At 34.9% G+C, this 17,427-nt stretch overlaps 1 non-coding gene across 1 annotated transcript; it reads left to right on the top strand.

Annotated features, from left to right (window-relative positions):
• The first annotated feature begins 6,110 nt into the window (after positions 1-6,110).
• Positions 6,111-6,216, top strand: LOC124889061. Its single transcript, XR_007047678.1, has one exon. It is a non-coding gene; the product is annotated as a small nucleolar RNA R71 (small nucleolar RNA).
• Positions 6,217-17,427: the final 11,211 nt, after the last annotated feature.

Below are 17,427 nucleotides of genomic sequence, written 5' to 3'. Positions count from 1 at the left end.
CATGGATGCCATATTTCTCAACAAACTCCCTCAACCAATGACTACCAAATATTTTATTTTTAGGATCAATTGGACTCATAATGATGCATAAAAAATGACCACATTATGCACTAAGGAGAATCATATTGACCATTACAAGCATACAAGACATTTCTCTCTTATTGTTATTTTAACAAACACATAGTGGGCATGCTAACTAAGAGCTTGGAGAAAAAGAATAGAAGCACAAAAGAACATGCTCATTTCACCAAATCATTTCCAGACACGTTCAAAATGCTCATATCATCATACTTGAGCCACCAATCACACAAAATAAGTAAGAAAGGTTTAATGGATATTTTGTCAAACACATGGTGCACTAGCTTTATTTAAGAGGGTCTCATTATTTAAATAAGTGAAACAAGGCATCCATTAAAACATAGGGACTCCAACAAGTAAAAATCATCCCAATAAACTCATATAAACTAAATTTAAATGATCAATCATTATGAGGTGTAGGGTATTATGTCCATTCTTAAGAGAACTTAAAAATGAAACCAAGAGAGAGCATACCTTTAACTTGCTTTAAGAGAGAAAAATAAATAAACCACAATCTTGATTTTTGTTAGTTCAATTGTTGTTAAAGAAAGTGAAACTGCTGATTGTAAGAGAAAAGGCCTATTGGAATAGAGTTACAATGAGAAAATTTTAAGTTTGGACTGTTTTGGCACTGTTTAAGTGTTTAAAAAGATTTTAGGCTGACCGGGTCGGGTCATCCCAAAAAGTTCTGACCCATTTTACAATTTAACAACTTTAAAACTCAATCTGCATCCCATTTACTTTGTACCTACGTTTGGCCTGCTTATGTAGGTCTAGCGTATGTTGCAATAGTTTGTACCAACTGTGTTTGCGTCCCATATGCACCTGGCCTGCTACAGCAAGTCCAACGCAGGTCCAGTGCAGGTTGTGGCAGAGTAGCTGATGCTCCTTGTCCTAAAACTCAAGTAATCTACATTTCATTTGCCTTGTACATACGACTGGCCTACTCAAGAAGGTCTAGCACAGGTTGTTCTAGCTTGGTACATACTTTTTTTAAACAAATTTTTTGGTTCGGGGCACACTTTCGAGCCTCCGAATCTAGCTTCTCGTACCCCAATTTTATGATATTACCTGCAACAACCAAAACTAAGCTAAATTACGAATAGAAATTAAGAAAAATTCCTTGGGTTTCCTCCCTAGAAGCACCTTAGTTAAAGTCGTGGTACGACATCATTTACTTATCATTTTGGATCTTTAAAGCGAAGTAAATCGAACTTAGTTGCTTCGAATCCACCCATATAGTAGTACTTTAATCTTTGTCCATTTACCATAAATTTCTTCTTCTCGTGATCTTCCAACTCATCAACTCTACTCGGGTAAACGTTTGAGATCACGAATGGGCCCGACCACTTCGATCTAAGATTCCCTACAAAGAGTTTTAGTCTTGAATTGAAGAGGAGGACATCATCACCCAATAAAACTCTCGCTTTAAGATTTTGGCATTATGCCACCTCTTCATCTTCTCTTTGTACAACATGGAGCTCTTGTATGCTTTGAGTCAAAACTCTTCTAACTCATGAAGTTGATTCAATCTCAATTTTGAAGCGTCCTCCCAATCCATATTCAACTTCCTCAAAGCCTATAAAGCCTTATGCTCCAACTCAACGGGCAAGTGACAAGCCTTCCCAAACACCAATTGGTAGGGGGATATACCAATAGGAGTTTTATAGGCCATTCTATATGCCCAAAGAGCATTATCGAGTTGTCTCGCCCAATTCGTACAACCAACATTCACGATTTTCTCAAGGATGGACTTGATTTCATGATTCGAAACTTTAACTTTGACACTAGTTTGGGGATGATAAGGAGTAGCAACCTTATGCTTCACCCCATACTTATCAAGCAAAGCTCTGAAGACCCGATTACAAAAATATGAGCCGCCATCACTAATAATTGCCCTTGGAGTCCTGAACCTTGTAAATATGTACTTCTTCAAGAAAAAAATGACACTTTTGCCTTTGTTTTTTGGTAAAGAAAGGCTTCCACCCTCTTTGAGACATAATCGACGGCTACCAAGATATATTTATTACCATATGAGCTCACAAAGGGACCCATGAAATCGATCCCCCACACATCAAATAGTTCAACCTAGAGATTGGGCTTAAGATGCATCTCGTGCCTCCTCGAAACACCACCTTGCATTTGGCATTGAGGGCATGTTTTGACCAATTCATAAGCATTTCTATGAAGGGTAGGCCAATAGTATCCACTTTGAAGAACCTTAGCAGCCTTTGAATCCCACCATGATGACCTCCGAACAGAGAGGAGTGACAAGCCTAAAAAATATCTCTCATTTCTGCTTCCATGACACACTGAAAGATCACACCATACACACACTCCATAAAAAAGAACGGTTCATCCATAAATACTTTTTCACATCAAATAGGAATCACTTTTTTTGATAATGGTTGAGCTCGTCGGGAAGCACACGACTCACAATATAGCTAGCATAATCTGCATACCAAGGTGTAATGCTTCTCAAAAGTGACATGACTAGCTCATCGGGGAAAGAGACATTAATATCAATATCACCTAACTTTTCCTGATTGGATTCAAGGCAGGAAAATGGTCGGCTACTTGATTTTCACACCCCTTTCGATCTTTCACTTTAAAATCAAACTCTCATAAGAGCAATATCCACATAATCAATCGATATTTTGCCTCTTTATTTTCCATGAGATATCTAAGAGCAGCGTGATCCGTGTGCACAACCACTTTTGTGCCTAACAAATAGGCCCAAACTTTTTCAAAAACATACACCACCGCTAAAAAATTTTATTTTATAACTGTATAATTACGTTGAGCATCATTCAATGTCTTGCTTGCATAGTAAATCGGGTGGAACAATTTCTCTTTTCTTTATCCCAATACCACACTTAGAGAAACACCACTTGCATCACACATTAATTCAAAGGGTGATGATCGATCCGGGGCTACTATGATTGGAGCCGACACAAGGAGTTCCTTGAGACAATTAAAAGCCTTTACACAATCATCATCAAATTCAAATTTTTCCTCCTTTTAAAGAAGCTTGCACAAAGGATGAGCAATTTTCAAGCAACTCTTAATGAAACGTTGGTAGAACCCGATATGACCAAGAAAATTTCTAATGCCTTTGCTTGATCTACTTGGATGCCCTTTCCTAAAATTTTGTGGCCTAGATCAATGCCTTCTTTGACTATAAAGTGATATTTTTTCCAATTGAAAACAAGATTAGTCTCCATACATCATTCAAGGACTTTATTTAAGCGAGTAAGGCAAGAATAAAATGAATCCCCAACAACAGAGAAGTTATCCATAAAATCCTCCATTGTATCCTCTACCATATCTTTAAAAATGGACAACATGCATCATTGAGACGTAGCCGGTGCGTTGCATAACCCAAAGGGCATGCACTTGAAAGTAAATGTTCCATAGGGACAAGTGAAGGTGGTCTTTTCTTGGTCTTCCAGGGTGATGCAAATTTGATTATAAGCTGAGTAGCCATCAAGGAAGCAATACCAACCTCGACCGGCTAGTCTATCCTACATTTGATCCATAAAAGGCATGAAAAGTGGTCTTTCCCGATCCACGAGTTTAATTTGCAATAATCCATACACACTCTCTAACTCGTGATCGAGTGCATAGGTACAAGATCATTATCCTTAATTAAAACCACTGTAATGTCGCCCTTCTTGGGAACACATTGGACCGGACTCATCCACGTGCTATTTGAGATTAGGTAGACAACTCCCGCATCAAGCCACTTAATGATTTCCTTCTTGATCACCTCTTGCATTGGTTGATTGAGTCTCTTTTGGTGTTCCATACTAGGAACATGATCAAAATTTAACTTAATTTTATGAGAACAAATTCTGTAAGAAATGCCTATAGTGTCCGTGATAGTCCACCCGATAGCACGAATGAACTTTTTCACAATTGATTTCAAGGCATCCACTTGACAAGGTTTAAGATCACCCGCAACAATGATAGACAACATGTTGTTATCACCCAAGAAAACATACCGGAGATGAGATGGTGCCAGATTAATTTTGAGTTATGGTGGTTCAATAATAGACGGCTTGGCGGGTGGTCTCTCACGGTTTTTCAAATCAAGATCTAATTTGACTGGGTTCTTGGTATAAGATCTAAGACCCGTCAATGAAGCTACCCCCTCATCATATTATTCAACCACCTCAGTTCCAAGGTTCTACAATACACCTACCAAGGGGTTATCCATAAGTTTCACTTCTATAGTGTTAGTCACTTCATCATCTATCTCATTAATTACCGACACCACTTGCAAGTCTATCGGTTGCTTCATGGAATTTCACACATTGAAGGATACTTCTTAATTGTTCACCTAAAATTTTATCTCCCCACATTACACATCCACTAAATCCCTTCCGATAGCCAAGAATGGCTTACCAAGAATGATTAGGGCCTCATGATCAATCTCACAATCAAGAATAATGAAGTCAGCCAAAAAGATAAATCGGTCAACTTTCACCAAAACATCATACAACTCACCAACGGGATTTTCAATTGAACAATCGACTATTAGAAGCCTCATAGTGGTAGGATTATGAGCACCCAAGACTAACTTTTGAAACATGGCAAATGGCATCAAATTAATACTTGCCCCAAGATCACAAAATATTTTTCCAAATTTGTACACCCCGATAATAAAAGGAATAGTAAATGCACCCGGGTCTTCTTTTTTCACCACCATTGTGCTAAGACATTATAGCACTACAATTATGGGTTACCTCAATTATTTCAAAATTCATGACTCATTTCTTTGTAACTAAGTCCTTCATAATTTAGCATACCCGGGCATTTCTTGTAAGGCTTCTAGCAAAGAAATATTCACCGATAAATTGATAAATTTTGCAAGAAACTTCTTGAACTTGATAGCATCATCCTTCTTCTTGAGCCTTTGTGGGAATGGGAGAGGAATTTCGATTTGCGGCAATGGAACAATTGGAGTTTCATCCGATTTTAGAGTATCATCATCAACCACTTTAGGAGCTTTCTCACTTTAATATTTTCTTCAACTACCTTCGGTCGTTCAACATTTGTCTCATTAGGCTTTGGATCATTATCAATTGGCTCTTCTAGCCGCTTTCTCTTTGATTGCTTGTTCTTAATTTGCCTTTTCATTGGGGTTTTCACTAAGATCAACCATATCTTTACCAAGAGTTCGACCACTCCTAGTGACAATAGCCATGATGTAAGCATCATTTTTAGGATTGACAACCGTGTAACTAGGCAATCCACCCGTTGATCTTGCATTAAGTTGTGCCGAGATTTGGCCCTATTGAGTTTTAAGTTGCTTGATAGAGGTCGAGTGGTATGTCACCATTTGATTGAGTTGTGAGAAGTCACCTTTTATCTCTCTCACCATCTTGTCGGTCCCCTCAACGCCCATTAAAATTTGAGAAAGAACAACTTCATTTTTAAGCTTATCTAGGTTAATGGAACTTTACTCTTTACCCTTTGCCCGATCATGTGGAGGCACGTATCGATCGTCATCTCTCTCCTTATCTCTCTAATCCCAATCTTTATCACGATCTCTATTACACCAATCTATATCACAATCACTTTTCTTCCAACCTTACCTTTGATAGGTAAGACAAAACCCCCCTAATTGGTTTGACAAGAACCGAATTTCTTTATCAAGGGAATCTATTTCCTCATTATCATAAGCTTTAGTACTCTTATAAGCAACGATATTGACCGCCTTAGGAAGAGCTCCCATCACATGCTTAGTGAGAAGATCAAGTTGTGTCATCATTCTGGCCATATTTACATCTCTTTCTTCATCCTTTTTCTTTTGTTCTTGGCTCACAAAAGATACGAAGGGAGCCCCCACGACTACCTCGGTATTTATTGTATGCCACCCTCTACTTTTCTTGGTCACTTGATCTAAAAAAATCGATGCAACACTATATAAGAGTTCGACAAGAGAACCCCCGACCATATTATCGACTACCATCTTGTTCAATTGATCTAATGCCCTATAGAAAATTTGGAGAAGTATTTTTTTCGGAACCTCATGATTTGGGCATTGCATTAACTTGTTTTTGAATCATTGCCAAGCCTCATATAATGGTTCACCATTAAGTTGGCAAAAATTAGTGATTTCATCCCTTAGCTGTAACATTTGAGAAGGAGGAAAATAGCTTTCCAAGAATGCCTCTGTGAGCTCACTCCATGAAGTGATAGATACCGCGGGAAAATATCACAACCATAAGACGACTTCTCCTATTAAAGAGAATAAAAAAAGACGTAACCGAATTGACTCTTAAGATATGTGAGCTATGTCAAATGTAAAAATACATCAATAAAATTCTTCAAGTATAGATTAGAATCCTCATGAGCTTAGCCTCCAAATAACCCTTTCATTTGAAGCAAATGAAGCATCACGCTAGTAATGTGAAACACTCCATTTTCTTTCAGCGGTGGAATACGAATAGCACTAGCTCGGCCCGCATGACTGAGGTACCCATTATATGCACTTGAGAAAGAACATTAACACTAAACAATGTAAAATATAACACTATGGCTAACCCAAAGTAACTAAAAACACTACTAGAGTGAAAATTGTGTTTCACTCTCCGACAATGATGCCATTTTTATAGCGCTCAAATTACACTCTTGAATGGGTGTAAGCTATCGTTGTCAATATAATAACCCAACGTAGTTTAGTGTCAAATCTACAAGGAGTGAAAGCATGGAATCCAAAACTCAAGAGTGTTGATAGTCGACTAAAAAGTGACCAATAATGTGAATAAAATAAACATAAATGTAAAATGAGGGAATTTGTTTGAATGTGTTATAGTGATAATTACTTTAATTTTAGAGCACTATCTTGACGTTGACAAATGCTAAGAGTGACTTCAATTGAGAATAGGTCTTGGGGTTATGCCACTCTAGTAGTGGTTCATGCATGGGTACTTATCTTTCAATTATGACACCAAATTTCACAAATGGATTCTTTCGAACACCTCATAAGTGTGACAATTTTCTACATCTATTGCCTCAATTGACATCCTCATGTCTAAGAGATGTATTAAATGAAATAAATTAAGTTATTGGTTGCATTATTCCTCACCCATGTCCCATCTTTCATGAATGACATGGTTTCAAGGGTGGTTGGGATTTGCAACCCCCAAATCTTAGTTAATTCATGGAATAAATGCAACACCCATCACAAATAACTAATTAGAAGAATAATTAGCTAACATCCATACACTACCACAACCTAAGAAAGCATAACCCTAAGATTTAGAATTAGCTACTCATAGATAAAAACGGTAAAAATATACCAAAGTTATTATTGACTACATCCATGAGAAGTAGAGAGAATGTAGTTCCAAACTTGGAATTTCAATAAATCTTCAATGGAAGATCACTACTATATATTTTTCATTCAAGCTTAGTACAAAATTCTTCTAAGATGAAAAAATAGGTGCTAAGATGAAAAGAGAGAATCTAAGATGCTAAATGAGATGCTAAGTTGGAAAATAGAAGCTAGGTCTTGAAAAATGAGCTAGGAACCCTTTTTTAGGCCCTACTTCCATATTTGACAAAATTACAAAATTACCACCTTGATCTTGATCTGCTTGAGCGGATCCAAAGTGGATGGAGAGCAGATAGAGAGCAGATTAATAACAGCTCTATAGCAGATGCAAAGTGGGTGCAAGGCGGATGGAAAATGAATGACTCTTTTCTTTCAGATTTAGCCTTTTGTTGACTTAAATGACTTGCCCATCTTCCCTTTTTACTTTTACCTACATAAATGAGCATTAGTAAGAGATTACTATCAAATCAATAGAAAAGCATGATAATATAGGCTTAAAAGGTGCTAACAAGTCATCAAATTGACGACTTATCACTCATTTGCTTAAAATGGACTCCAAATTCATCTCAAGGCATTAGCCAAAGCTCGGAACCAAGTTACAAGCTTCGGTCATTGCCTGGCTTAGAGAGAGATACCATGATCGTAGTGGGTTAGGTGCGAATACATGAGCCATGACTGCAACCAAGTGGGGTTTGCGATCGCGCTACTCGAGGCTTAGGTAATGCCTATTTAAAGGTTGTCTTACCCAAAGTTTTGGCTATTTTGTGCTTCCCTCTTGAGCTCTAACCCTAACTGAGTGCAAAATCTTCAAAGTGAGTTTTGTGGGTTTATTAGGAGCTTGAATAACTTGTGTAATCCATTTTTTCTATAAATCTAAGGTAAGATTCCTTCAAGTTTGGTATTAATTTTTTTATTTCTAGACCCAAAACTCCCAATGGGTTGAGGATCAATTTATAGCCACAATTGTGATTGATTTACTCAAATTTCTTGAAGGTTATAGCTCCCTAATGATAGTTGAGCAGTGGGTTGGTCTTGGAAACTCATCTTCCAAAGGTGGGACCCACTTGAGGGTTTAGTGTCATTTTGGTCCCATGGAATAATGATTCCATAATGGGTATTGTTATTCTTTATTAATTCTTTGATTATGTTGTGATAGCTTGACTCGTGGAAGAAGTTTCAAGAAAATAAAAGGCAAAACTTGTTAGTTCGTGAGCAATTTGGACTCAAGGTAGGTTCGGCTTACTTGTAGTTAGATTGAGCTTAATTATAGTATAATTGGGTGGGGTCTTAGATGATAAATGGTCGAATGATGATACTTGGGATTAGTTGATCCTCGTATGCTATTAAACTTGTAAAATATGATGCTTGACTATAGTCTAGAACCTTGGATAGTTTTACTTGTAGTCTCATGAATAGTATGAGAATACTTTAGTTGCTCTAGGAGAGGAGAATGATGCTGCTGACTAACCTTTAGAGTATGTTGACCTAGATATGACTAGTTATGAATTGGCCTTAGTGGTTGGGGTGATTTAGAAAGGATACTTGAAGAAGATTTCCCCTTATAGGCCTAGTAAGGATCGATAAGCCCTTATGGTGTGATATGGATAACCTAGCCTAATTTTGAGTAGAAGTTAGTCTTGTAGAAGTGAACTTTGTTATTATTGGGATTTAGGAGTGGGACTTGACCCACCTTAAGCTTGAACTATGTAATTCCTTAGTGACCTAGATACTTGATGAATGTCTAAGTTATGTTATTGAGGTCATAATGGTTAAAATCGATTGTTGGTTATGCATGTGGTCAATGGTTGGATAACGTATATACTTGATTGATTATCTTATTGTCATGATATCCTTATAAAGTATTGTAAATTGAACCTATGGTTATGCTATCACTTGACTTATTAACGAGTTCACCAAATGAACCTCTAATTATGTTACCACTCTTGCTATGACCCAAGAATAATGATTAAGCTAATGTTTATGTGAAGGATTTTCCTTTGGGGTTAGTATTTTAAAAGTGGGAGTGAAAGAGACATCTAGAGAGCATGCACTTGACTTATAATTGACTTGCTAATAAACATGTTAACTTGAAAAAATGGTGATTGCGTATATCATTTAGATACTTATGCTCATGCATCTACTTATATTATGTAGTGATGATTAATAGTAAAGTATAATGTTACGTGTTACCTTACATCACTTATACTCTATCATTATGAGTTGTATACATTTATTAATTTGACTACATATGTATGTGCATAATGATGTTATGATGATACCCAGTAAATTTGGATGATATAATGATGTTATGATGATACTCGGTAAATCCGGAGGATTCATAATGTTATGATGATGCCCGATAAATACGGAGGATATAATGATGTTATGATGATGCCTGATGAATCTAGAGGATATAATGATGTTATGATGATGCCCGATAAATCCAAAGGATATAATAATAATATGATGATGCCCGATGAATTTAGAGGATATAATGATGTTATGATGATGCTCGATAAATCCAAAGGATATAATGATGTTATGATGATACCCGTACCATCCGGAGGATATAATGATATTATGATGATGCCCAGTGAATCTGGAAGAGGTAATGATGTTATGTGTGGTAAGTATATATGAATACATGGATGTATGTGAGGTTATTCCGTGTGTGGCTAAACCCATTTGTATACTTGGGACATGATGTCTTCCTTGGTAAATTATTATCTATTCTTTGTCTTTAACTACTAGATAAAAGGTGTGACCCTTGTTAATACTAATTAATAACTAGAAGTAGATTATGATGAGTATTGGGTTAAGGCTAATTGATATGTGTAATCTTGTGTAGAACTAAAGGCTCACCTAGTAAATCTACTTGACTTGGATAAATGGTTATGTTATGGAATTTCGCCTAGTAAAATGTCTTATGTGATAACTAGTTGTCTCTAATAAATGGCTATGACTTGTAGGCTAGAAGCCTAATGAACTAGTTGGTGGACCATACTTAGCTAAAATATGGAAACTAGTCCTTAAGGTTGTGACATGCTCAATGATAATATACCTAGTATTGTATGATGAGTGGTTAAGTTGACATCTAGTATCTGATGCCGTGGTGGCTTAATTGATGACTTATATAATTAGGAAACTAACTAGAAGATGGCTTTATGATGGGTGAATAAATAATAGTGTTGGTAACTTATAACTTTTCCTTATTTGATAACTAGTAAACTATTAGACTTCCAAACTGGTGGCTCATGGAAATGGAGCCTAGCTAGTATAGGCTAGACATGAAGTTTATTAATGAGTTAGAGATTAAATAATTATATAACCATGTTATGGTGATATCGGCTTCGTTGTGTCAAATTGCGATATTGATGATGATTGTAGACCTTGGTAAGAGGTCATAGCAGGAATGTACAATCCGCAGCTTTGGTGAGTTGTTTGCGTATCTGTGCCTTGATATGTTGATGGATTGATCTTTTGCAGTACTCTCCAGTGGTATGGGACCCCGTGATAAGTTCTTTGATTGTTTTCCTTGAGTGTACTTCCCGACGGTATGGGACATCATGGTAAGTTTTTTTGCTTTATACTCCAATGAAGGTAGTTGTGTTGATTATGGTAATTACATGATTGTTATTATATATATCTGGCTTTACGCTTCCAAAATGATTACTCATGTTGTATGAAATTTGTGGTATATGTGGATATGGAATGTTGTACTTTTGTGCTAGTTGATTAGTTATCTTATACAGTGATATTAAAGAAGATTCAGGTTCGATTCTGTATCTTGACTCTAAGTTATTGTCTTACTCTATATCGTCCTTATATTATAATTTAACTAAGTTAGCCGATGATGCCTACTGAATACCCGTGTTTTGGTACTCATACTACACTTCTGTACCTTTTTAGTGCAAACCCGAGTTCTAGTTGCCGTTGTTGAGTCGGGATCGTGCTAGGAGATAGGATGAGATCTTGGAGATCGAGTTGCCCTTTTTCACTTCTATACTTATTCTATCTTTTGTATTAAAGACGAATGTATAAGACTATTTAATACTACTATATGTTGAGTTGTAATTTCTATTGTCGAATGTAGAGATGCTCTTGTACTAATACTATCAGTTCATGAGATTTGTATTCGAATGTTAGTTGTTTCTTTGTGGAATGTCATTGTTATATTATGTTCCCATACAGGGTCCATGTTGGATATTCCTAATGAGGTAACCCATTGCATTATCTCTGGGTTATGGTGTTGGCTTACCTACTAATGGGTTATGGTAGGTTCCACAATGACTCGCAAATCGGGTCGTGACATGAACATAGTCATAATCACCATAGATGAATACAAGATAAAATCCATAAATAAACTAAAGTAAAAGAAGAAAAAACCTATTTAAAGTGTTTTCCAAACCCTCTCCAAGTTTCAAAGCTGTCCCAGGTCTCTAACATCAAGTTCAAGTATCCTATTTATAGGAGGACAATTTGGCCGTTTTGTAGACTAGGTCCGCGTTGCCCCATCTATTCTATGGACTAAGGTGTGCGACGCGGACTCATCATGGTGAAACACTGGAAAGTCACTTATAAGCCATATCCATGTCTGCGAAACCCCTTGAATATCATGGACCAAAGTCCGCGACTCCCCATTCACAACCTCAATTTGACTCCTAAACTTGTTTCATGCACTTATCCTTCCATCCCAAGCCTTGTGGTGGTGTTTACACTTGATTTATAACTTTTGTATCATCCATATATCATCATAATAAACTTACCAAGAATCCTATAGCATCAAACACCACGGATTAGAGCTCAAAACAATATAATGTCCAGGACAACGAACTAGAAACTTAAGCTAAGAGCTAGTTTTTCCCCTTTTGATCTTTAACTTATTGTTTGACTCTATTCTTGATTCAATTTAACCTTAAACACTATAAAAAATTTATCACACACATAATTATACAATAATAACCTCAGGAACTCATTACACTCACCAGAATTCATAGAGATCAACTCGACAAACACCTAGGTCAAGCTAGTAACACTAGTTTTCTCATTTGAACTCTAAGTAACCAAATTAAATATAAACTTGTTTGAACGACTCCATAAACATTGTATCAAGTAATTAAACACTTAGATGATTAATTATATTATTATTCACTCACTAAGCACACAAGTAGTCCTAAAAAAGACTAAATAAGCCTTGATAACAACACTGAGGTGCATAAATCCATCTCAGATCACTATACAACCTCTTATCCCCGCCTTTCTCCTATAAAGCCGCATAAAAGCTCTCAAAATTTTTCCTCTTAGCCGCCACAACCGCTAACTTAGATTTTTTTTTAGCTAACTTATACTCCTCCATAGTCGTCCTCCTTTCCTTGTCATCCTTGCTCTTGGCCAAATTTGCATAAACTATCTTTTTAGTCTCCACCTTTCTTTTAACTTCGTCGTTCCACCACCAATACCCTTGGTGCTTGCTATATCGTCTCTTGGGACACTCAACACCTTACAGGCTGTCTTCCTAATGCAACTGGTAGTCGTATCCAACATACTATCCATATTCCCTATACTCTCCCAAACCCCTTAAACGTCAACTTCACCCCTGTCTACAAAGCACTGCCATAGTCAACTTACCCCACCTAATCCTGAGCTGCTCCTCTCTACCCTTCTTCTTTCTTCTGTTCTTAATTTTCAAGTTCATCACCAGAAGCTTATGTTGGGTTGAAAGACTCTCGCTGTATGACCTTACAGTCTTTACAAAGCACTCTATCATGCTTCTTAAGGAGTTAGAAGTCTATTTGAGTCTTGGTCACTGAACTACGAAAGGTAATAAGGTGATCCTCCTTCTTTGGGAAGCTTGAATTCGCTACCAACAACCCAATGGACCTAAATAAATCAAAAGTTAGACTCCTCATTAATTCCTTTCCCCTATACCAAAACCTTCATGCGCATCATCATAGCCTCTTTATAATGACCCGATATATCCATTAAAATCACCTCCAATAAAAATTTCTCAGTACATAAGATCCCTCTCACCACCTTATCCAAAACCTCTCAAAAACTCTTCTTCTCCTCTTCATTCAAACCCGCTTGCGAAGCGTAGACACTAATAATATTCACCGAAGACCCCCCATTGACCGACTTAATCAACATCACCCTATCATTGACCTGCTTAACCTCCACCACATGTCGCCTAATTTCATCATCTACTAAGATGCCTACCCCATTCATATGCATCATGCTACCCGAGTATCACAACATATACCCGTCCATATTCTTTGCCTTAGAACCCACCCTTTTGGATCTTCATGAGATCTATGGACTTACATTGAAGATTCCCTATGTTTCACAACCCACCTAATTCTCAACCTAGAATCTTCCTTATCCTACTTAACCCTGCTACCCTTTGCCCCAGCCCCAAACTCGCCCCTAGGCCCGACCCTAACCTAGAACCAGAACCAAACCCAGACCTCACCCTAGACCTTGGTTCCGACCCCAACCTACTATCAACCTCCAAATCTACTACTCAAAAAAAGAAAAAATAAGGAGGCACGCGAATAGGTAAGGCTAAAAATAAATTTGTAAGGCTAAAATGAAATAATGATAATGACAAATGAAATCAGTAATGATAAGAAAAACAAACATGAAATTAAAAAGAATTAAGAGTCGACAAATTATGCTAAATAAAATAAAACTAATATACGATAATGTAGGTCTGGGTAAACAACAAACATTGACAAGAACTATACTACCAAAAAGAAATCGAGGAGGCTATAGAAAATGAGTAATCAAGGATAAATGACAGAAGTGGGTAAGAAACAGTGAAGTAAGTTCAATGAATATATAGGAGAAAATAAAGATATAGTGGTAGAAATCACCGGGATTTAACCTTGAACGAATTTTCCTACTAACTTTGTTGGATTTCGACAAATTAGTATAAAAATTGATCGTTGAAATCTTGTTGCCTCCAAGAATTTGAAAGAGTACGTCGAAAATTTGATGGTGTCGTTGTCAGCGATGTATGACTCTGACGAATCTGCTACAGTACAACCCCCACCGGTAGTATGCTGGTGGTCCATGGGTTGAACTCGTCGTGTCTGCTCCAGACCCATCTGGTCTTTACAAGATCTGTTTCAGGCTGGACCAACCACACTCTTCGATAAGAACAATGCTGGTGATGGTTGGGTCTTGCCGATGACGAAAGAGGAGAAGACAAAATGAAAGGGGGAAGATGAAAAATATATTCGAAAATATTTATATAGTCAAATCTCATTATAGTGACAATGTTTGTCTAAAAAATTCATTGATTTTATAATTAGGTGAATAGACAAAAGTTAGTGCAATATTCTATATACTAAAAAGAAAGTTTGTCTTTGTTAATCAATTTAAACAAAAAACATAGATAGAGCATGAAAGTAAAAGAGATGCAAGTACTCTTTTCTTGTGAAGTTATGACCATAATTGATGGACATAATTTAAAATATTATTTTTTATTTAGATATTCGTAATTAAAATTTACTATGTGCATAATATTAGTAATGATTATCATACATATTTTAGTATTTTATACAATATAATATATTTACCATAAAATGTTATTACACAATATTTGTTTATGGCTATTATAAGGGTAGTCTTGCAAGAATGTATCACTATAATAAATGTTATTGTTATTAACAAGGTTTGATTGCATAATGTTGCTGTTATTAACAAGGTTTGATTACATAAGGGTTATTTCTTGACTTTTTAAAATCAAATAATTAAATGCATAAGAGTATTCTTAATATGATGAACAAATAAAAGTGATCGGAGAAAGTATAAATTACTATATTAATTCGAGTCGGAAAAGAGAAAAGTATAAGTGGAAAAGAAAGAAATTATACTTCTATGGTAATTCTATTATATTACCCGTTGAATATAATAAATCTAATGCTTTAGAAAATGCATTGCGGAAAGAGTAGTATTTAATAGCTAGGATAAAATGAGTAGGAGTAGACAAATCACTTCCTTCGTTTCATTAAAGTTGATCCTAATTGACTTGAAATACCCCTTAAGAAAACTTTAATTACAGGCGTACTCCCTTCGTTCGTTTTTACTTGTGACATTTTGACTTGACACATTCATTAAGAAAATAATTAATAACATAGTTATTTTATCATAGTACCCCTATTAAATGATGTTTACATTGTGGTTTGAAATTAATTTGAAGGAAAGACAATTAATGCTAAGGATAAAATAGGAAAAAGAAGTTGATAAAATAGGAAAAAAGAAGTTGTCTTTTTTTGATATATCAAAATTGACAAATAAAAGTAGAAATACAATTAGAAAATTAGTGACAAGTAAAAGTGAACGCAAAGAGTATTTTACTTAATTAACCTTATTGATGACGCTTTGAAATCCTAAATTGAACTGTTATTACTTTATATAGTTATTTAATGTTAGCTGCTAATGGTAAAATGAGAAAACTATACACTCTCTTAGTTCCATATTAGTTGGTCATCTTACTAAAAATAATTATTCATCTTATTAAATCAAGAAATTATTTATTAATATTTACTTATAAAATTACTTTCTTATTTATTACTTCTTAACATGCTAGTGAAATGAAAAATGACTAAATATGGGAGAAAGGAAGTACAAAATATTTTTGATTTAATAAACGGAAAAAGGGTCTAATATACTCTTCAAATATTGAAAATGGTATACAAATACCCTCCTTCCACCTTGAGGCTCAAAAATATCCTTCCATCCATATATTTGGCTCAAAAATACCCTTAATGTATTAGAAATGACTCAAAAATGTCCTTCTTCCTTTATTGGTTCAAAAATACCCCTCCATCCACCTATTTGGATAAAAAATGCCCTTAACATTAAATTTAAGTCCAAAAATGTCTTCTCCTTTTAACAAATTCTGATGTGAAATATAATTTTATTTAAATTAAATACATGACATTATTTTTATTGGTCCACATATAATTAGACTCAAATTCATTCACAATTTAATGGTCCTCTTTTCACTAATTTTTTTAGTTATATATAAAAAATTAAAAAGAATTGATTAATGTTTAAGTGCAAAATTAGAAAATAATTCCTTAAATAGGATAATTAGAAAAGGGCAAATACTCTCATAGTTAATGATTATCTATGTGTGCTCAAATATTAGAAAACATATTTTAGGTAAAATTTTGAAGACTTTTATTTCTTTTTAGGTTTTGAACTTTTTATATAAAAAAAAAAAAACTTGAAAGTAATTTAAGTCTTTGTTTAATTTAGGTAAGAATGCATAATATTACACACTTCTATCCTTCTCCAACATGAAACCATAAAAATAGAAATACTACAAAGAAAAATAGTAATGATATCTATCTATCTGTCTGTCTATCTCTCTCTCTCTCTCTATATATATATATATATATATATATATATTAAAAAAAATAATATTAAAATGTAAAAAAAAAAAAACACCCCTACGTGAAACAAAAAAAAAATAATAACTTTTTTTTAAAAAAAATTCTCCCTTAGAAGACTTTACAACAGATAAAATCATTTAATCTTTTTTCTTTAATTTTTACTTTATTAAATAAATATATAGAATGGAATTAAGAGTCCTAAAATAAATAAATATGAAACCCGAACATATAGGAAAATTAAGAGTCCTAAAATATACGGAAGGAAATTAAGAGTCCTAAAATAGAAAAAATATATTTCTTGAAAAAACAAAAATTACCATAAATATAGCTATTATGATGTACCATAAATTACTTGAGAACTTGGTACCAACCTAAAACTAAAAAAATAATAATTAAAAAAAACCCACCCCTGACGTAAAACCCACAAAAACTATATAATAATAAAAAATTATAATTAAAAACCCCCAAAAATAATATAATAATAAAAAGTTGTAATTAAAAAAACTCCAAAATAATATAATAATAAAATAAATTGTAACTAAAAAAAGCTCACCACTACGTGAAACCATAAAAATAATATACTAATTAATGCACATCTAT

Source organism: Capsicum annuum, chromosome 11, assembly GCF_002878395.1.
Source record: "Capsicum annuum cultivar UCD-10X-F1 chromosome 11, UCD10Xv1.1, whole genome shotgun sequence".
Classification (NCBI taxonomy): domain Eukaryota; kingdom Viridiplantae; phylum Streptophyta; class Magnoliopsida; order Solanales; family Solanaceae; genus Capsicum; species Capsicum annuum.
Note: the sequence above shows the minus strand (reverse complement) of the source record. Positions and strands in the feature narration are given on the sequence as shown.